This window comes from Rhinatrema bivittatum, chromosome 2, assembly GCF_901001135.1.
Source record: "Rhinatrema bivittatum chromosome 2, aRhiBiv1.1, whole genome shotgun sequence".
Lineage (NCBI taxonomy): Eukaryota > Metazoa > Chordata > Amphibia > Gymnophiona > Rhinatrematidae > Rhinatrema > Rhinatrema bivittatum.
The window spans coordinates 679,329,475-679,351,539 of NC_042616.1; the positions used below are offsets into that span (position 1 = coordinate 679,329,475).

A 22,065-nucleotide genomic window follows, 5' to 3' on the forward strand; every position below is an offset into this window, starting at 1 on the left:
AGACAATGGTCACAAAAATATTAAACATCAGAGATTTTTCATCTGGCTCTAAAACCACAGATCTGTAAAGTACTTTTATCGCTTGCACAATTAGAAGCCATACTTGATTCCAACATGTTATTGCTGCTCTATACCATTTTGAGATAATCAGTGCTGTTTATCACAAACTTTCTATACAGAATTGCACTTTGAACAATGAATAAGGCTTAGAAAATTATTCATTCTCCCACTCAGGAGATACTGGTGACTTAGCTAGAATTAACATCATGGGAGAACTTTATTGTGAAAGACTGTGTTTGAGGTGTGGTTCCTGAAACTCTATTCAGGTCTTGTGAGCCCAGGGGTTACCTAAGAAAATATGAAAACTAAATAAGTAAAACCTGCAGTTTTCTCTCATGTAGTTGGCTTTCTACTGTGCATGTATTGCAAAGCTTATGTCACTGGGCAGCATACGAAAGACCAAATATTATGTCCTAAAATGACAGCATTAAAAGCCTGTGCATGAACAAGTTATCCAACAGCTAAATTTAGCTGAATAACTTGTCATATATATCAACAGGACAAGTCTCCCATTGAATTTGCTTGGCTCAAGTTATCCATGTAAGATTACCTGGATAACTTTAAACCTACCAAAAAGTCAAAAAGGAACATACCAGTCTACTATTTCAACTATTATAAGTCCATGGCAGACAACAGGTTAAATAATATTTGTTTATTTTTGAATTATTATATATGTTTTTCAAAATAATCTCCAGCAAAAAATATTCAACAATGCTCAATTTGCCATTGTTGGATTTTTCCTTTAGCAAAGACAAACTCTTATTGGGTAGAAGCTAACAGTGAAATCAAAGACTTCTGCAGTAATTAGAAACAAACTTGAGGATAAGCTGCCATCATGAGAAAAAAAACCCCTTTAATTCACTCAACCATAATTAACTTCTATAAAATCCCCAGTAAATTGACATCATAGTTCTTACGCCATCATATTTGGGCTATAGGTCCTCTTCTAACCCCAGCCTTCCCACATCATCCAGAACTTTAAAAAACCCAAGTCTCCAGAAGTCTGTTACATTCATATTGCTTCAGTCGATGTCTAGCACTTTGCCCTAGACAATCAGGCTTTTGTAAGGAATTTAGTATTGAAAAGACCTCACTGGCTTTAATTAACAAAAGATTGAATATTGAAAGAGAAAGATGTTTTCTTGAAATCAATTGACGAGTTCAGCATTTTGATATTGTTGATCATGACTTACTTTTATCCCATCTACAAGAGCTGGGAATTGTGGGATTAGTAATAAAATGATTTATGTCACTTTTAGAAAATGTTTTTTCAAGTTGAGTGGGGTAACAATATTTCTCTCCCTAAAGTTATGACCTATGGAATTCACCAGGGCTCTTTCTCTTGCCATTGTTCTTTAATTTGTTTTAGCTCCTTTACCAAGTGTTATGGCTGCTGGCCATGGCAAGCTGCGACTGGGGCCGACCGTCATTGCCGCCAGCCGCAGCGGTCCGCGGCCGGGACCACCCGCGATGTCGGGTGGGCCCGGAGGCTCCTGCAGGAGCAGAGAGCCTCCTCCGGCATTCTTCCCACGGCCTTGGCCGCTGCCCAGGCCGGCCGCGGAGCCCAGCGGGGCCGAGCTGACTCCTCCTCTTCCTGGCTGCATAGAGACGCGTGCGCAGCTGAAGAATAGATTTAAAGGGGCCATGACAGGAAATTTCGTGGGTCCCTCCTGAGGCTAGGGGGTTGGGGGCCACTTTGACATTCTACGTGACACCTACGAACAGAACAGTGGTCTCTTGTGAAGATTTGCTGGCCTTCGGCATGAGGAAACTCACTCCAAGATGAGATTTGGGCAATGTTCTCTCCACCTAGCTTGATGGACACTCTACCTGGGCAACAACAAGCTAGGTGGAGAGAACATTGCCCAAATCTCATCTTGGAGTGAGTTTCCTCACTCTGAAGGCCAGCAAATCTGCACAAGAGACCACTGTTCTGTTCGTACATCTCACGTTGAATGTCAAAGTGGCCCCAACCCCCTACACTCATACCTAAACCCCACCTCGAGTTTACTAGGTGGGCCTCCAATAGGGATACAAATACCTGTCTAGGGAGGAGGCACTATAGCAAGTCTCTCTCTCTCTCCATACTGAAACAGGCTGTCCGGAAACATTGTGAACTGCAATATATTCTGGCAATGTAGCCCAAATTGGGCTAATAGTGCAACTTGCGATAAGAGCTTTTCACATAGCTGATATCGCAATTTGCAATACACATGCTTATTAGCATAAGGTACACCCCTTTTTGGTATCGCATGCGATATTGGAAAATGAGGCCCTTAGCTCTTCGCACAGGTAATTAGCGCAAATTGTGATAAATGCTATATTAGTATAAAACACGCCCCTTTTGCTATCACATGCGGTACTTACCGCATTTTGATAAATCTACCCCTAAGAGACCATTTCACATAGCCAAAATCATAGAATCAGTTGCCTTACATCAAGTATCTGAATATATTGAAGACAATAATATTTTACATAATAATCAGCATGGTTTCAGGAAGGGATATAGCACAGAATCTCTACTGATTTCATCCTTTGATACAATCATTAGAGGCTTCGATTCAAATACAAACTATATTTTAATTCTACTCGATATATCCGCGGCTTTTGATACCCTCAATCATGACATTTTACTGTCCAATCTACATCAAATTGGTATCAATGGATCAGCTTTTCAATGGTTTTCTTCATTCATTTCAAAGCTCCCCCAAAGAATTACAGTGGGCAAGTGTAAATCCAACTGGTATACAACGAAAACAGGAGTTCCACAAGGCTCAGCACTTTCTGCTCTTCTATTTAATATATATCTTTTACCTTTATACCGTCTTCTTGCTGGTTTAAATCTAAATTTCAAAATATACACAGATGACATGCAATTTACAGTTCCATTTACTGATTCCTGGTCCAAAACATTCTCCCTGTTACAACTTTACTTATCAAAAATAAAACATGGTTGTCACATAATAGACTAAAACTAAACACATCCAAACAGAACTAGTTTACTTATTTACAGTTTCAGAATCAATTCACCAACCACCTCAATCATTTATATTTGAAAATCAACATTTTCCCATTAAATTTCATGCAAAAAACTTAGGAATGATCATAGATTCAAGATTATCTCTAACCAAGAACATTTCAGAAATAGTAAAAAAATCATTTTTCAAAATTTACATGTTGAAGAAACTTAAGCCATTATTGCTTCCAAATGACTTTCGTCTCGTGACCCAAGCACTGATTCTTACTCCGTTAGATTATTGTAATTCTTTATACCTTGGCCTACCTCTATCTTCGATTCAACGGCTGCAGCTTGTGCAGAATGCAACCACTCGAATGTTATACAACGCACCACGCAGAGATCATATCACCCCAATTCTGTACCATTTACACTGGCTTCCAATACCCTACCGAATATCATATAAAATTCTATCAGTGATTCATAAATTATTACATAATCCTAACTCAATCTGGTTATGTTCTTTACTGAGAATCTATAAACCTAACAGACAGCTTCGGTCCATGGACAAATGCATTTTGGAAATCCCATCAATAAAATCTGCAAGCCTGGCACTGACAAGAAAACGAGCTTTTTCAGTTGCAGGTCCTATATTATGGAACTCGATTCCGGAATATATTCGTCTAAAAGTAAACCGTAATAAATTCAAAAAAGCATTGAAAACATATGTATTTACATGTGCTTATAACCTATCGCAATGAACTTTTAAACCCGTTATTAAGACACTGTAATTATTTGTATTTTAAATGATGTAAGTGAACGATATTGTGTATGTTTTATTATGTAAACCGCCAAGACGACTACCCCATGGTGCGGTATATAAAAACTTTTAAATAAATAAATAGATAGATAGATAAATAAATAAATAAATAAATAAATAAATGTAAAACAGCTCAGGTGATTTATGCCATCATTTGCCCATGTAAATTGATATATATATATAGGGCAAACGAAACATTCTGTGGGCATCTGGATCAAAGAACATTTAAGTTGCATATGCACTAATAAGGAACAAGCTTCTTTGGTAGAGCATTAAACACCATGCAACATAGTGAGTCTGATTTTAAATTCTTTGTCATCCGACAGATGGTTAACACTCGAGGAGGTAATGTTTCTAAGATGCTTATACAAGTTGAGCAGAGATTCATTTTTCAGTGGAACACCCTTTTTTCTTATGGACTCAACCGTGAAATAGAATGGCTCTCATTAATTTGAACTTGGATCAGGTTAGTTGTTGTGTAATGTTTCCTTTAGGTCATGGAATACTTTTGAAATGCGGTTTATATGATCCTGAACATAGCAGAGTACTTTGCCTTTTATTAAATGAGTTGGGTAGTTTCATATAAGGGTTACTATGGTCACGATTGGTTGTTGGGCATTTAAATATAGTCTGCTTTAATGCACAGCCGCTACATTTTGTTCAGAAACACCATGTTCCGGCAGTACCTGTAAGTATTGGGCTTAAATTTTCTTGGACCACCCTTTATGTTTTTTTGTATTTGGTTTCAAGAATGTTTGTAAACAGTTGTAAATGTATTTGAATTTTGTCTTTTTTTGTTTAGTTACTGGATTTTGAAAGGACTGTGAAACTTTCACTAGTATGTGCTATGTTGTCAATGGACATTACAGTCAGAATTAGCGGTTTTCAATCACAGCACGGTGTATTCTTTAACACAAATTAAAATATAAAATAGAGGTAATGTTGGATTTTTATAAATTAAGATCATATAGGGGCGGATTTTAAAAGGGTTACTGTTTCTGAAAAGGCAATAATCTTTGCAGTGTTTCTTATCTTTCCTAGATGTTGGAAATCTTTTTGTATTTCATAGATACTATTTCTATTGAGATCATTGATCCCCTGATGGATGATAACACTGATATCAAAGTTCCTACTTTCTTCTTCAATGTCTTGGACTATCTGTTTTGCATTTCCACTAGCTGAGAATCCTGGAAGGCATTTAACTATTCTGTCACCATCATGGGTGACAGCTGAGGTAGGAAAGAATTATATTCTTGTCAGTCAGTTTCCTATAGATAGATGTCACAAACTGATTGCAAATCTTCTGTATCTTTAAATAAAAACTGATAAAAACTGATACTTCACGCATATCCAGCATAACTTCAACGACAGGGGAGAAGAAAAAAGGATTCACACTCACAAAGCGGGGAGTAGCTGGCTTGTTACGGCGGTTACTACCCCAAACCAAATGTGCCTGATACTTCACTTTCGATGCATATCCAGCATAGCTCTCTGCTTCAACGGCAGGGGAGAAGAAAAAAACTGATACCTCACGCATATCCAGCATAGCTCCCTGCTTCAACGGCAGGGGAGAAGATAAACAACCAATAAGGGCTGTATAACATAATCTGGGTAAAAACAAATAAGCATGGGTGTAGCTTGCTTATTGCGGCGGTTACTACCCCTACTACCTCTAACTAATCAAGCTAGATATTTCACTTGGATGCAGCTCCATCACCGCTCTCTACATTAATGGTGGGGGTGGAAGGGAATTAGAACCAAGAGCTAAGAGAAACAGATAAGTATGAGAGAAAAAATGAGGGAAGCTTGCTGGGCAGACTGGATGGGCCATTTGGTCTTCTTCTGCCGTCATTTCTATGTTTCTATGTTTCTATGTTTATGTCTAAATAGGAAATCTCCATAGGATGAATAGTGGCAGAAAAACATGCCATACCTTTAATCTGTTGATACAGATTACCAGTAAAGAAGAAAAAGTTTTGAATCGAAGCAATATGAGGGAGCAATATGAGTGAAGGCTACTAAAAAGGATATAAGAGGTTTTGGGACATCCGGACAATTTGTGAGGGCTATATGAACTATCTGAGCAGCTTCTAGTTGTGGAATATTTGAGTTAAATAACTCCGTCCATAGTTACCAAAAAAACATGAGTGAAAAGTAGAGGGACTTGTTGAAGTTGTGTGATGTGTGATAGTAGCATGGGATATATTTAATATATGGGAATTTGCCAGGTACTTGTGACTTGGATTGGCCACTATTGGAGACAGGATACTATGCTTGATGGACCCTTGGTCTGACCCAGTATGGCACATTTTATATTCTTATGATTTACATATGATCGAGCAAGTGGAACTAAGGGTCTTAGAAATATATCTTCAAATCTGGATAAAGATTCGAGGAAGGAACCTATACCCAATACAATAGGTCTTTCCAGAGGGAATTTGTGTATTTTGGGGAGAATATGCATGGATAGTGTGCATCGAGAAAATTAGTTTCTCGAGAGGTACAGATGGGTATCAAGAGCTTGCAATACTAAAACAGTTATCTGATCACGTAGAACAAGTGTTGAATCAGTAGATATGGGAACACAATAGGAAGGATCTTATTTGGAAACATTGGTCTTGTTTACAGCCACAATCATTTTTTTTTTAAACCCCTTCATTTTGCTTTCAAACGTAGTCGAAACCTATGGGACCTTCTTGTCTCTTCATAATTCCATATAAATCCTTTGCCATCTTCTCCATATGCAGGTCATTCCCCATGTGGTCATTGCAAAGGTTGTAAATTTTCCCTTACTATGTGAGGAATAAGATGAGGATGTAGTTCAAAGGTCCCAGGAAATAACAATCTGTATGCAAAGCTTTTGATCCTAATTATTTTTACAGTACCTTTGATCTTAGCCTTTACTATTTCCTATCATTTCCTATACATGGGTCTATGATCTACAACCCCAAACATCAAGAAGATTTCATATATGTAGAATAAGTAGCACGTAAATACCAAGCACTGTGGTAGACATGTACTCAGGGCTCAGGAATGTTATAGTTACCAGAAAAAATACGAGAAGTAATACCAAATAAGGGGAAATGGGCGTGACAGAGATAAGAACGATATATAGTTTTGGTTAGAGCAAAGGACCATTTGACTGGCATCTTTTTTCTGCTACTTTGCAGGCAGCTAGCAGAGATCGGATCCCAGTCCTTCAGAATCCTTTGTAATTTATTTGCTTTTAATAAGGTTCTATAGTTGTTCCTTTACTCCTCTCAATAATAAAAATTCTTCAATTGTAAGAAGACTACCTAGTTGTTTGTTTAAGAAAAAAAAAAAACAGATTAACATATGTCCATTTTCATACACTCGGGGTCTGGTAAATCTTTCTTGCTAAACTTCACATCAGATTGCTCATCCAATAGGCTTGTATACCTTATTCAATGTCTCTGTGGCTTACTATATGTGGGAAAAACTTTTCATTGTATCCGCTCATGAATTTAGAGCACTGCTCCTGTTTGTGTGTACAAAGAGAAAATGCACCCCTTGTGATACAATGGCAAGAAGCCCCACATACACTCACTGACCTACATTTCTTTACTATTGAAATCTGCCATTCTTCTCCTCGAGGAGGAAACTTTTCTCAATTTCTGATACAACATGAACAAAAGAATATTCACACTCTTAATACACATTTTGCCCTCAGCCTGAATATAAATATTGAATGATCAACTTTCCTCTGATTCTTTATTAATTTTTCATGCACAACCCTAGCATTTGTTTTCAACCACTTTAAAGACACTGATGACATATTCTGGGCGGGTCCGATCCACATGATTGACAGCATCAATCATGTGATTGTTTTGGTTCCTTTGTAAGTTTGTTTTGAACTATTTAACTCAGTGATACTGGAAGTTCCTATCTCAATATGTCACCATCACTCATGACCTGCAGAATTTTGGCATGTTCTTTTGTGTTTCTTTGAGCATTTATTTAAATTTAATTTGAAATGTCTTTTGGGCTGAAAACTGTATAACTTTATTTGTCTTTATTTGTCTTTATTTTTACAAATAGATAAAAGATGTCAGTCAGTCTTCTTTATTTGGTAAACATTTTTAAGATACTGGTAAGCTGTTTCAACATATATTTTGACACTGATTTTTTTGTATTCTTGATGTCTTATATTGTCCCCTAATAGTCTTGTACTTATCTTCTCAAATTAGATGTAAGATCCTTCCCAACGCACTTTCTACGAAACATGGAAGTAAGTCTTTCAACACATTGTAAAGATTTAAAATAAATGTATCCGAAATGTATTAACTCATTGGTGGACATTGAAGTTTATCTGCTCCATCTTCCCTTTGTGTGAAAACATTTTTCCTGTTTGTTATGTATGCTGAGCACTCTAAGTCCCAGGAACTCTGATTTTTTTGCCATCTGAAGGAGGAGGTGTCTTTCACCTAGAAAGATCCTTAAGATTATCCAAGTCATTAAGAAAGAATGGATTCTCATCCATTATCTGGGAGGAGTAGCACTGGGAGGAGAGAGGAGAAAACCAGAGGTGCCAGCCAGATGTATCTGCTATCATCTTAAATAAAAACTTTACAGGCAGAGAAAAGTAGAATAGTACATAAGTACCTCACATGAAAGGAAGGAGAAGAGGGAATACTATTGGTGAGGTATGAGAAATGGGAACTGAATATTCTTTTTAGTAAATGGTCTAAATTTCTACCCATTTCACAATGGGAAAGAAATAAAACTAATTTCACTGACTGGCAAGGAGACAGAGCTAAATTATTAAAGAAATTGGCTTTATTTATCTGATGATAATTGCTGGATATTTGAGGTCACAAATTTACTGAAGATTTAACATATGAATTAATCAGACAGTAACAGTAAAGCTGTAAAGAGCTTTATTTTTCAGCCATTTCAATCAATTATCAGTAAAACTGAGTTGGAAACCAGCTTCCAGCAAACTTATTGCTTCAGTCTACTCTTGTGATATCATTAGTGCTGCTTAGAAGAGACTAAAAGGGGTTAAGATCTGAACAACGCATCAGGACCTAGAAGTTAATCTTCCCCCATGCAGGGAATTTTGGGCACTCAAAAGTGATTTGACATCTTTATTGAAACTGAGCAGTTAAAATTTGGATCGGGATTGTCACGGATATGAGCCCTTAGGCGGTGGTGTGGTTCATGCAGATTAGTAGGCAAACTTACTAGGCCCATGCCAACAGCTACCTTATAGGGTAGTCAGAGACTGTTCAGGTACTGGTGATGGTCAGGACAGGCAGTGAGCAGACAGTATCCAGATCCAGGCCAAGGATCGGGACAGGTGGCAATCCAGGAGTGAGGTTGGATAGATATCCTGTTGCTTCTCATTTCATTAATATTCATGCGAAAAATTAGATACTTTTTATTATTAAATAAATTCTACTGCAGTAGAAAGAGTCTTTAAAAATCCCCAGGGCTGGGACTAGACTAAAGTTACTCTTACAAAGAGAATTTCTTTGAATTTCAATTTTGATTGCAAAGGCACCTGTGGGACTCAATGAAGAATTTGATTTGTGTTCCCTTTTGTAAAACAATAATTTACTTTGATTGGAGTTTAATGGAATATATTGTGATAGTACTTTGTCATAATTAGAATTGATGTTTAGTGGTCATTATGTCACATTGAGCATTAATTAATAGGCATTTAGTTAGTACTTCTTAATAATTTTATGTATGGATACATTTAATTTGAATTTTCTGATTAGATGTATTTTAGTAGGCTCATTGAACATTTGGCTAAACCTCATGTATGAAATGCATTGTGGCAGATCTGTCATTGTTCCTAGTTAAAATTTTTGTAACATGGAATGAAATATATATACAGTACATTTAAGATTGCTTCAAAAACTGTTTTTTTATTTCTTTTGTTTGTACTGCACTCTGAAACATGCTTAAACATAAGAAATTAAATAAATAGGCCTTATATGGATTTTATATTTTTTATAAGTTCAGTTCATAACTAGACCACTGGAGGGCAGTGAAGTATTTTTATACTTTTATTACATTAGCTGTAAAGTAAAACAGGACATTATAATACACTTTATGTACAATATTTTGACTTCTAAAACAAAGCCAGTGCAGAACCACAAGATTATATATACTACATTCTATTTTCCAGTCTTGCACATTCAACTTTAATGAGAAAGGCAAGCAATTATTCTATGGTACCCCAATATGTTTAGTTGTCTGTAGAAATCTTTAGCAGCAGTCTATTCCAGACTGAAGAATTTGGAAAATGATAATATTCTGTGTTGTTTTGATTCTAGATTCTCACTTCCAGCTATGGGTGTCTCCAGTTCCATTTAGTGCCACTGGATGCTTGGAGAAGAGTACACATCTTGTCTCTGCAATAGAAACTGTTTTTTTTTATCATAAGATCTCTGTTATGTGAGATTGATAAAGGCAGGGCAACCACTGTAGTGCTTTAAGATGCGCCATCCACATTCAACACACTGTCAGGCCGATCCAATACAGTGTGCTCATTCAAGCGCACTGTTTAACCCATGGTTGGATGCGGGTTTTGGAAGAATTCTATAAAAGGATTAGCATGTCCAAAGCGTGTGTCCAATCCCCTGCAAAACTAATAGTGCTCATCACATGGAAATGCAATCCCCCAATCTATAAAAAAAGCGCGCCCAACCTGCACATTTTTACGCTCAGAAATTAACGCGCACTAACGGGCACACTAACGGGGAGTTAGAGCGCACTAATGGGAGTTAGCACGCACTAACCCCGAAAAACAAATTTTCCCCAAATTTCAGGAAAATTCCCTTCGTTTTTTGGGGTGGCTGAACCAGGACGAATGCACATCCCTAGAAAATACTGCTTTTCTGTATTTCCTCTGACTTAATATTGTGGCGATATTAGTTCAGAGGAAAAAAAAGACAGAATGTAAAAAAAAAGAAAGTTTTTAAATTGTGTGCAGTCAGGTTAGAAAAAGAGACGCACAATTACTGAGTGTCCATTTTCTTTTCTTTTTTTTTCTTTCTTTTTTTTTCTTTATGTTTTATTGGGTTATAAACAAGCAAATACAATATATTGCAATACATCGATATCAGATTGCATGTAAAACAAGGTACACAACAAGTCAAGAATTACAATATAGCTGGCTGTGCACAGATTATGAAAAGGGACACTCGCGCACAGGTTAGGAAAAGGAACGCTCGTACAATTGAACATCCATGTTCCTAACCCACTCATAGCTGACCTCTCCTCGGTGCCTGCTGCTGAGGAGATGCTAGGAGCACACATTTGTTCCTACCGCCTCCTTAGCAGTGCAACCCCTCATTTCAGTATTTGATCATGCACCCAGAAGAGGTGGCTGGGCATGCGTTGGGAAAGCAAGCGCTCAACACTGAGCACTCGTTTTCCATGCTGATTCATTGGATCGGCCTGTGTGTCATCACAGTATTGTTAACTAGACTCTCAGAATTTGGAATTGGAGAACTTGTCCTTATATGGTTTGTGTCAGCAGTTAAACTCTGTTACACCCGGATTCCTTAGGGTTCAGCTCTATCTGCTACCATGCAGGACTGGCAGAAGCTCTCGGTGAACTTGGCGGTGGCCTAGGGCGCCAGGGTCCCAGGGGCAGCAGCTACCATGACCGGCAAGTAACTCGTCCGTCCTCACCATACCCGACTCGGGGGGTGGGGGAAAGCACCAGGTTACCGCACAGCTGGATGTCAGTGCCTGTGTTGCGAGGGAAAGAGAAGCGCTGGTTAGTGCCCGGGGAGGGGGTTGAGGGACACACACGCTCATCTCTCGCAGTTATCATTCAGCCAGCTGTAGTGGCAGCTCAGTAGCTGTGGTTCCTCCCTCCGTACTCATGCTGGATCTTGTGGTTTCCGCTCATCGCTTCTCTCTCATGATCGCCAGAGCACTTCCCACCTTACCGGCACAAACCAAGGAAAGCCCGTGATTCATTGGAAATAATCAACCCGCCCACCACCAATAGCCCACCACTTCCATTTGCCATGCTAATAAATGCATCCATCCATCTTGTGTGACCATTGGATAATGTGAACATCTATCCGTTAGCTCCACTCTGACTGGACTATGGCACCTCCTATTAAACAAATTGTCCACTCTGACTGGAGTTAGTGGGCTTTCCCATTGGCCCTGGAAAGTATAGCATGTGCCTGCATCAATCCTTCTTAGGGATCCTCCCACTCTGATAGGTTGCGCTGGTGGCCAATATCTGTGAATGCAGCATAAGCTCCCTCAGCATTAGATGCTGAGAGTGCTTTAGCATCAGCCTGAGTGATTTTGCATGCACTATCCAAATAATGCAAAAAATAGTTACACAATGTTAGGTTCCATATTAGTAGCTACCACCCAGGAAAAAGATCTAGGCATCATAGTGGATAATACTTTGAAATTGTCGGCTCAGTGTGCTGCAGCAGTCAAAAAAGCAAACAGAATGTTAGGAATTATTAGGAAGGGAATGGTTAATGCCTCTGTATTGCTCCATGGTGAGACTGCACCATGAATATTGTGTACAATTCTGATCGACATAGAGAAGGGCAACCAAAATGATAAAGGGGATGGAACAACTCCCCTATAAGGAAAGGCTGAAGAGGTTAGGGCTGTTCAGCTTGGAGAAGAGACGGCTGAGGGGGGATATGATAGAGGTCTTTAAAATCATGAGAGGTCTTGAACGAGTAGATGTGAATCGGTTATTTACCCTTTCGGATAATAGAAGGACTAGGGGGCACTCCATGAAGTTAGCAAGTAGCACATTTAAGACTAATCGGAGAAAATTCTTTTTCACTCAATGCACAATTAAGCTCTGGAATTTGTTGCCAGAAGATGTGGTTAGTGCAAGTAGTGTAGCTGGGTTTAAAAAAGGTTTGGATAAGTTCTTGGAGGAGAAGTCTATTAACTGCTATTAATCAAGTTGACTTAGGGAATGGCATCTGCTAATACTGGCATCAGTAGTATGGTATCTTCTTGGTGTTTGGGTACTTGCCAGGTTCTTGTGACCTGGTTTGGCCTCTGTTGGAAACAGGATGCTGGGCTTGATAGACCCTTGGTCTGACCCAGCATGGCAATTTCTTATGTTCTTATGTTAATTGAAAGGTACCCTCTGGCCTAGCCGGGACACCTTAAGTTTTTTCACAAACATTCAAACATGTTTTTGCATGCAAATGATATGGGCCGTGTCCAACACAGCAGATATGTATATGCTCATGGCCAAGATGTCTTGCTATTTAGACCATTACTCTTCACTTTAAGTCCTGTCACAGAGTCAAATACACAGCCCATTTCACATGCAAGGCATCATCAAACAAGAGCTAGCTGAAAAATGTATTCTGAATAGGGATGTGCATTCATTTTTTGATGAATTAGGAAATCGTACAATATTTCCTAATTCGTCATATATCGGCACAACAGATAAACGATCACATTTTCCACGAATTTTCGGGAAAAATCATTTTTCGGTTTAGTGCGCACTAACGGTTTTATGTTAGCGTGCACTAACCCGGAAATGATTTGCCACAAAGAAAAAATACCAAACCACGGGAGATATGAAAATTTCTCGCGGTTTTACGAAAATGAAAGCAGAAACAATCGCCAGCATGATGCACATCTATAATTCTGAATGTTTTAGGATTTTTCTATCGGCACCACATATAGGATGTCATAACCTCATACCTATTTGCTTTTCCCTTGCCCTATACCTTCCCAGCTAGAGAAATACCTTCTAACAGAATGGAAGCTCAAGACAAACTATTGCTGTTTTCTTCACAGATGATAACACATTGCTGGCGGAGGAGGAGGAGGAAGAATAGGAGGCAGAGGGGCCACAAATGACACCCCAATCCCCGCTGATGTATCTGCCATCACTGGGGAGGAACAGACTGCTCCTCCCCCACCCCTGCCAACATCTGCAGGAGCAGCAGTGGTGGTCCACCATCTCCAGGAGGAGTCGTACCTCAGGCCACAGCACCCTTGGGCCACAACACCCTCTCCCTGAACAAATAGGGCCTCCTCCCCTTTTGGACCAGGTTAGTAGGGATGATGAGACCCAGATGTAGTGCTTTAAGAATATCGTGAAATAGTAAAGCGAAAGGTTCTTCCAGCAAATCCAGAATTTTAAGAGATCAAGTAGTTTGGTGCATGGGTCTTTGTCTTTATGGACATAAACACCCAGTGCTGCTGCCAACTTTTTCAAAAAATATGGAATAGGTGACGTCATCTGGAGGGAGAAGAGTGCTCTGGAAGATCTGACAGAGGGTCTAGTGGTATTCCAGTGGATTTTTCATCCAAGTCTGAGGTATTGGTTAATTTAGCCAGGACTCCAATGATAAAGATGGGGAAGAAGGATGGTCCGCTGGCTCAGGTTTCAAAGGAGCAGCCTAGTCCATTGCTTCCAAATGAGTGGACTCCACTGCAGTTGAGTATGTCAATAAAGATCTTCTAAAATGAGGTTATGATGATGAAATACATCTAAAGGTGAATTTGGGACTTCAGACTGAAGAACTGCCAAAGCAAAAATGGAAAAGAGAGGTTGGAGTGTTCAATCTGTCTCTTTTGCTAAGGAGGTAAAGAAATTTCTCACTAACCCTGCAACCTGGTAATAGTACTGCTATGTTCTGAAGCCTTGGGTTAGTGAAGGAACATCTTTTTCTGAGACTAGAACTGGCTCCTGCATTGCAATAGGCAGTGAATTAGAGGAAAGTGGTACTATGAAACAGATGGGATTTGGTGTTTGTAATCAAAGACTTTCAGCTATAAACCTTGGGGTGTTAGCCGTGTAACCAATGGAGGAGGTAATGGTTCCCTTACTCCTTCTCCTACAGATCTCAGATAGCTAATATATTTTTGAGTAGGTAATCCTCTTGAGTCACAGAAAGGTGATATAGAATCTTTGAGAGATGTAGAGGATTTTGAGCTCCTTCTCGGCAACAGGGTCGAAGAAGGACCAGGAACATTGTGGTGCTCAATATGAGTGGAATGCTTCATGATATATCAGGTACACCAGGACATAACATGGAGAAAACATTGCCATATCCGAAGAATCAAAATGCATCAAGTGGATTGGCACACTTGCATCAGTGCATTGTATGTGGAGGTAGGTTGTGTCAATGACTCTTGTGTCAGGGCATCTTACGTAAGAACATAAGAACATATCATATTGGGTCAGACCAAGGGTCCATCAAGCCCAGCTTCCTGTTTCCAACAGTGGCCAATCCAGGCTATAAGTACCTGGTGTAGCTGAGAATCAATCACACAAATACCCACACACACCAACTGTGTATTCCAATACACCACAATGTAAACAATACCAACAGATTCATGTACTGGTCTCTTTTTTTATACAGCACACTGTCACCGATATACTTATGTAAGACCCTCTATTCACGAGCAGGCATATATACTACCATCTCATTTGTCATAGGGGTCTGAATTACTTTAATAATAAATCCTGCGTATCTTTTGTTTGCTTAATTTTTTCAATTTTCTTAAAATGTCTACACGAAAATTATAGGGAACTCCCAACTAATCATAATATCGCACAAACAATGATGGATACTTATCCACGGTGAAAAGGTCCCAAATGTCCCGACATGGCCATGTTTCAGACCGGAGTCCTGCTTCAGGGGAAATCACAGAAACCGATTCAACAATCCTTCTCTGGCTCAGCTCAATACCATCAAACGCGGCGATTCCATCTGTGCAACTTCTTTTCCAAATGCGGGCTGAAATTTAACCCGCCTCAATTTAACAATGGCGAACACCCTTAACTCTTTTATACCCCTCTTCCGGAAACTCCAACTTGTTACCTCCTCTTCCTGGAGAGCTCGGAAGAAGGACTCTATCACGTCCTCCCACGGCTCACCCTGCTATATATATAGATATCAAACTAGCCAAGGCTGGGAAATGAAATGTCACACCACTCATTTACACATGCCAAAATGTCCGAGCTCTCCCGGAAGAGGAGGTAACAAGTTGGTGTTTCCGGAAGAGGGGTATAAAAGAGTTCCGGGTGTTCGCCATTGTTAAATTGAGGCGGGTTAAATTTCAGCCCGCATTTGGAAAAGAAGTTGCACAGATGGAATCGCCGCGTTTGATGGTATTGAGCTGAGCCAGAGAAGGATTGTTGAATCGGTTTCCGTGATTTCCCCTGAAGCAGGACTCCGGTCCGAAACATGGTCATGTCGGGACATTTGGGACCTTTTCACCGTGGATAAGTATCCATCATTGTTTGTGCGATATTATGATTAGTTGGGAGTTCCCTATAATTTTCGTGTAGACATTTTAAGAAAATTGAAAAAATTAAGCAAACAAAAGATACGCAGGATTTATTATTAAAGTAATTCAGACCCCTATGACAAACGAGATGGTAGCATATATGCCTGCTCGTGAATAGAGGGTCTTACATAAGTATATCAGTGACAGTGTGCTGTATAAAAAAAAAAGAGACCAGTACATGAATCTGTTGGTATTGTAGCTGAGAATCATACATCAGAAGCGTGAATGTATCATGCATTGGATGTGTCAATGGACCAGGCCTCAAAATGCATCAATAAACCGTTTTTTGGGTGCATCAATGGTCCATACTTTGAGTGCGTATATATCATCAAGTGTGTCAAGGTCTTTGAGTACATCAACTGCTTTGGGTACATTGAATGTGTCAGGTGTGTTGATTGCTTTGGGTGCACGTGAGCTCCATGTTTTGAATGTGTCTATGCATAATGTTTTGGATGGATGCATCAGTCTTTCGATACTTCAAAGAGCAGCTTTTAAACTAGAACAAAGGGGAAAGCCGACAGTCGCTCAGCAGCGCATGGTTCGGAGAGATGTATCTTTAAAGGATACTAATGATGCATTAGAATTAGGGCATCCCGACAGTGAGGTTCCAATAATTAGAAAAGTAGTCCAAGTGCCTGTAACTAAAAACTCACCTGAGCTAAAAAATTCTAACTTATCCCTATCAATTAAAAAGCAGAATAAAAATACAAACAAAAAACAAACTTTGAAATGTTTGTATGCTAATGCCAGAAGTCTAAGAAGTAAGATGGGAGAATTAGAATGTATAGCAGTAAATGATGACATAGACTTAATTGGCATCTCAGAGACATGGTGGAAAGAGGATAACCAATGGGACAGTGCTATACCGGGGTACAAATTATATCGCAATGACAGAGAGGAGCAGTCGGGAGGAGGTGTGGCACTTTATGTCCGGGATGGCATAGAGTCCAACAGGATAATCATCCTGCATGAGACTAAATACAAAATTTAATCTTTATGGGTAGAAATCCCTTGTGTATCAGGGAAGACTACAGTGATAGGGGTATACTACCGTCCACCTGGTCAAGATGGTGAGATGGACAGTGAAATGCTAAGAGAAATTAGGGAAGCTAACCAAATTGGTAGTGCAGTAATAATGGGAGACTTCAATTACCAACAGTACATAAGAGCAAAATCCTGCACTCCAAGCAATATCGCAGAAAACACAAGTGCAGGCGCACAGTTCAATCCTGACAGAATACTCACAACCGGTGTATATGTTAAATTCTTTTAATTCTTCAATATGGCAACTCCTCTGACTCATACAGGCAACAGACTTAATGGCATCCCCCGACACGGTACCCGTGTTTCGCCGCGGGCTGCATCGGGAGGGCTCGCCAATAGGGGTTCATAAGATAGCTGTGAAAGATAAATATACATCAGGACAACAAAACAGGACTTATAACCGAACATAAAGTGCAACATTATACAACATCATAACATACCTGACAGCATAGGAGCTTAAAAGTGACAGGGAGCGCACTGCCCTTTCCCACTGACAGGTATTTAAAGCTGATTAAGGCGCCAAAACAGGAAGACAAACCACGTGGGACTTCACCGTCCCATTCATTGGCTGCCATTCCTGTGACGCGCCTCAGCAGGGTTGTAAACCAAACAGTGCTTATGAATGACCAGCACTAAGGGAGAGCTCTATGTGAACAGAAACCATTCAATGTCTCGATTTAAACCCTTAGGAGACACTGAATCTAAAGTGAAAATCCAACGTTGTTCGATGCGACCCAGTTGTTCAGAATAGTTACCCCCTCGTGGGGACCGCGGGAATACCTCAAGCACACTGTATGCAAGATCTGACAAGGTGTGCATATCCAGCATAGCTCTCTGCTTCAACGGCAGGGGAGAAGAAAAACTGATACTTCACGCATATCCAGCATAGCTCTCTGCTTCAACAGCAGGGGAGAAGAAAAAAGGATTCGCACTCACAAAGCGGGGAGTAGCTGGCTTGTTACGGCGGTTACTACCCCAAACCAAATAAGCCTGATACTTCACTTTCAATGCTTATCCTGCTTCAACGGCAGGGGAGAAGAAAAACTGATACTTCACACATATCCAGTATAGCTCTCTGCTTCAACGGCAGGGGAGAAGAAAAACTGATACTACAAGCATATCCAGCATAGCTCCCTGCTTCAACGGCAGGGGAGAAGAAAAACAACCAATAAGGGCTGAATAACACAGTCTGGGTAAAACAAATAAGCATGGGTGTAGCTTGCTTATTGCGGTGGTTACTTCCCCTACTACCCATAACTAATCAAGCTTGATATTTCACTTGGTTGCAGCTCCATCACTTCTCTCTACATTAATGGTGGGGGTGGAAGGGAAATAGAACCAAAGAGCTAAGAGAAACAGATAAGTATGAGAAAAAAATGTGAAGCTTGCTGGGCAGACTGGATGGGCCGTTTGGTCTTCTTCTGCCGTCATTTCTATGTTTCTATGTTTCTATTTTTTTACCCAATGGTCTACGAGGGGTTCATTTTCACGGGAATGACGAATGTTAGAGCAATGCTCTATAATTCGAGTTTTTACCATACGGGATGTTTTCCCGACATAGATCAGAGGACAAGGGCATGTAATAACATAAATCACTCAATACAAAAAAAGGAGGATTTTGTATTGAGTAAATTCGTGAGTGAGGATCTTCAGCTTCTGTGGATTGATTGATAACATAAATCACTCCAGCCGTAGTACAGTCGGAGTAAGAACATAACCTAAAAGTTTTTTTTGGAAACTGGATGAATAAAACTAGTGGAGGGTGAAGTATGAGAACATACAGTGCATCGTCCACACGGGTGGTGACCAAGTACACTATTGCGGTGGATGGTGGTCGAAAAACGACCCTCATCCACAAACACAAGTACATCTAAGAATGCTATATGGGAACGGTGTAAACAAAAATTAAACTGAAGGTTAGAATCACATGAGTTGAGCCAATCAATGAACATATAGAATTGAATCTCCGTACCCTGCCAAAGTAAAAAGATATTGTCAATGTAGCGGAGCCACACTGCTATGTGTTGAAACCATTCACCAGGGTACACAAAAAGATCCTCAAATTCCGCCACAAACAGGCACGCCAGACTGGGGGCCATAGTGGAGCCCATAGCGGTACCCTTTACCTGGAGATAAAACATCTCACCAAATCTGAAAAAATTCTTTGTGAGTGCCAAAGTAGCTAACGTGACTAGCAAAGAGGTGGGGACACGCTGTGGGCCAATGCGAGAGTTCAAGGTTTTTTCTATGACTTGTAAAGCAGCAGTTTGAGGAATACTGGTGTACAGAGAAATAATATCTAGTGTGACAAATAAAAACGGTTCACTGGGGACAGGTGTCATGTCCAGAATGGTGATAAAATGTAAAGAATCCCTTATATATGATCGAATGCGGGGCACAAAAGGTTTAAGGAAAAGGTCCACGAATTGGGACAGGGGTTCTAACAGTGAACCAATGCCTGCCACAATAGGTCGGCCTGGCGGGTCCTGTTGATTCTTATGTACTTTTGGCAAAGTATAAAAAACCGGGGTAATCGGGTGTTCTGGTGTAAGGAATTTGGCCTCACGAGGGGTCAAAATATGACGGTCCAATGCTTCTTCAACCACTTGTATAACCTGCTGACGTAACTGAGGGGTGGGATCCTCAGTTAAGGGAAGATAAAATGATGTGTCATTTAGTTGTCTAAATGCTTCAGACATATATTGGTTTTTGTCCTGGATGACAATACCTCCACCCTTGTCAGCGGGTTTAATAATGATAGAAGGATCTTGCCCAAGTGATAGAACGGCCTGATGTTCAGATTTTGATATATTAAACTGTGTATAGTGCTGCCTTGAAACCAACTCAGTCATACCCTGATCTACCAGCCGCTCAAAAGCCATAATGAGCGGATCTCCGGGGCCAGGGGGAACCCATCTGGATTTTGGACGGGCTAGGGATAGGTCTGGGCTGGGAGGCACATCTGCAAAAAACATTTTAATCTTCAACAAACGACAGAAACGATATAAATGTATTCGAAGATCAAACAAATTACATTTTGCAGTAGGCACAAAAGAAAGTCCTTTAGATAAAACCCCTAATTCAGTGTCAGTAAGGGAACGTGAAGATAAATTGAATACCGAAGGTAGGTCTACAGCCACGGGTCTGGAACTGCATGGGTCGCTCTGGTGATTCGAGGAGGAGGCTGAGATTGTTGATTGCAGCCACGGGACCGAGTCGTGCGGGTAGGTTTGGTGAGAGGGCCGGGATCGGGTGGATGTTGGCCCGAGTCTAAAAAAGACGCTGCTATAGACGCATAGCGTGATGATGGGGTATGCATGTGACATATTTGGACCGTCATATTTTGACCCCTCGTGAGGCCAAATTCCTTACACCAGAACACCCGATTACCCCGGTTTTTTATACTTTGCCAAAAGTACATAAGAATCAACAGGACCCGCCAGGCCGACCTATTGTGGCAGGCATTGGTTCACTGTTAGAACCCCTGTCCCAATTCGTGGACCTTTTCCTTAAACCTTTTGTGCCCCGCATTCGATCATATATAAGGGATTCTTTACATTTTATCACCATTCTGGACATGACACCTGTCCCCAGTGAACCGTTTTTATTTGTCACACTAGATATTATTTCTCTGTACACCAGTATTCCTCAAACTGCTGCTTTACAAGTCATAGAAAAAACCTTGAACTCTCGCATTGGCCCACAGCGTGTCCCCACCTCTTTGCTAGTCACGTTAGCTACTTTGGCACTCACAAAGAATTTTTTCAGATTTGGTGAGATGTTTTATCTCCAGGTAAAGGGTACCGCTATGGGCTCCACTATGGCCCCCAGTCTGGCGTGCCTGTTTGTGGCGGAATTTGAGGATCTTTTTGTGTACCCTGGTGAATGGTTTCAACACATAGCAGTGTGGCTCCGCTACATTGACAATATCTTTTTACTTTGGCAGGGTACGGAGATTCAATTCTATATGTTCATTGATTGGCTCAACTCATGTGATTCTAACCTTCAGTTTAATTTTTGTTTACACCGTTCCCATATAGCATTCTTAGATGTGTTTGTGGATGAGGGTCGTTTTTCGACCACCATCCACCGCAAGGAAACTGATAGGAATACCTTACTTGCCTTTCAAAGTTGTCATCCCAGTACATTACGAAGGAATATTCCCACTGGCCAATTTTTTAGGCTTCGTAGACTTTGCACCACCAGATGTGAGTTTCTTAAACAGGCTCAAATAATGTCCTCTCGCTTTATATCCCGGGGGTACCCGAGGCATGTTGTTAAAAAGGCGATGAAACGGGCTTTGTACACCAATCGTGAATTATTATTTTTACCATCGTCCCATGATGATCAAACAGTCACAAATTGTATTTTGCCATATTCCACTCTTAGCCGCCAGATTACTGCGATGATTCGCAGACATTGGGAGGCTTTGTCCTTACACACTTTATTTCCTGGTCCCCTTAGATTCACTTTCTGACGAGGAAAAAATTTACGTGATAAACTCATTCATACTGATATTCCGGTGCCACGTAATCTTGATAGTGTACTTGGTCACCACCCATGTGGACGATGCACTGTATGTTCTCATACTTCACCCTCCACTAGTTTTATTCATCCAGTTTCCAAAAAAACTTTTAGGTTATGTTCTTACTCCGACTGTACTACGGCTGGAGTGATTTATGTTATTACATGCCCTTGTCCTCTGATCTACGTCGGTAAAAACTCGAATTATAGAGCATTGCTCTAACATTCGTCATTCCCGTGAAAATGAACCCCTCGTAGACCATTGGGTAAAAAAATCACACACCTTGTCAGATCTTGCATACAGTGTGCTTGAGGTATTCCCGCGGTCCCCACGAGGGGGTAACTATTCTGAACAACTGGGTCGCAT

The 22,065-nt window shown here is 40.3% G+C and overlaps 1 long non-coding RNA gene across 1 annotated transcript in view; it reads left to right on the plus strand.

Moving 5' to 3' along the window:
• LOC115086259 overlaps positions 1-22,065 on the plus strand; it is a 210,580-nt gene that overhangs the window by 182,957 nt on the left and 5,558 nt on the right. The window contains exons 2-4 of the long non-coding RNA XR_003855190.1: positions 7,896-7,947; positions 8,045-8,085; positions 13,626-13,882. This is a non-coding gene — a long non-coding RNA (uncharacterized LOC115086259). The remainder of the gene's footprint in view (positions 1-7,895; positions 7,948-8,044; positions 8,086-13,625; positions 13,883-22,065) is intronic.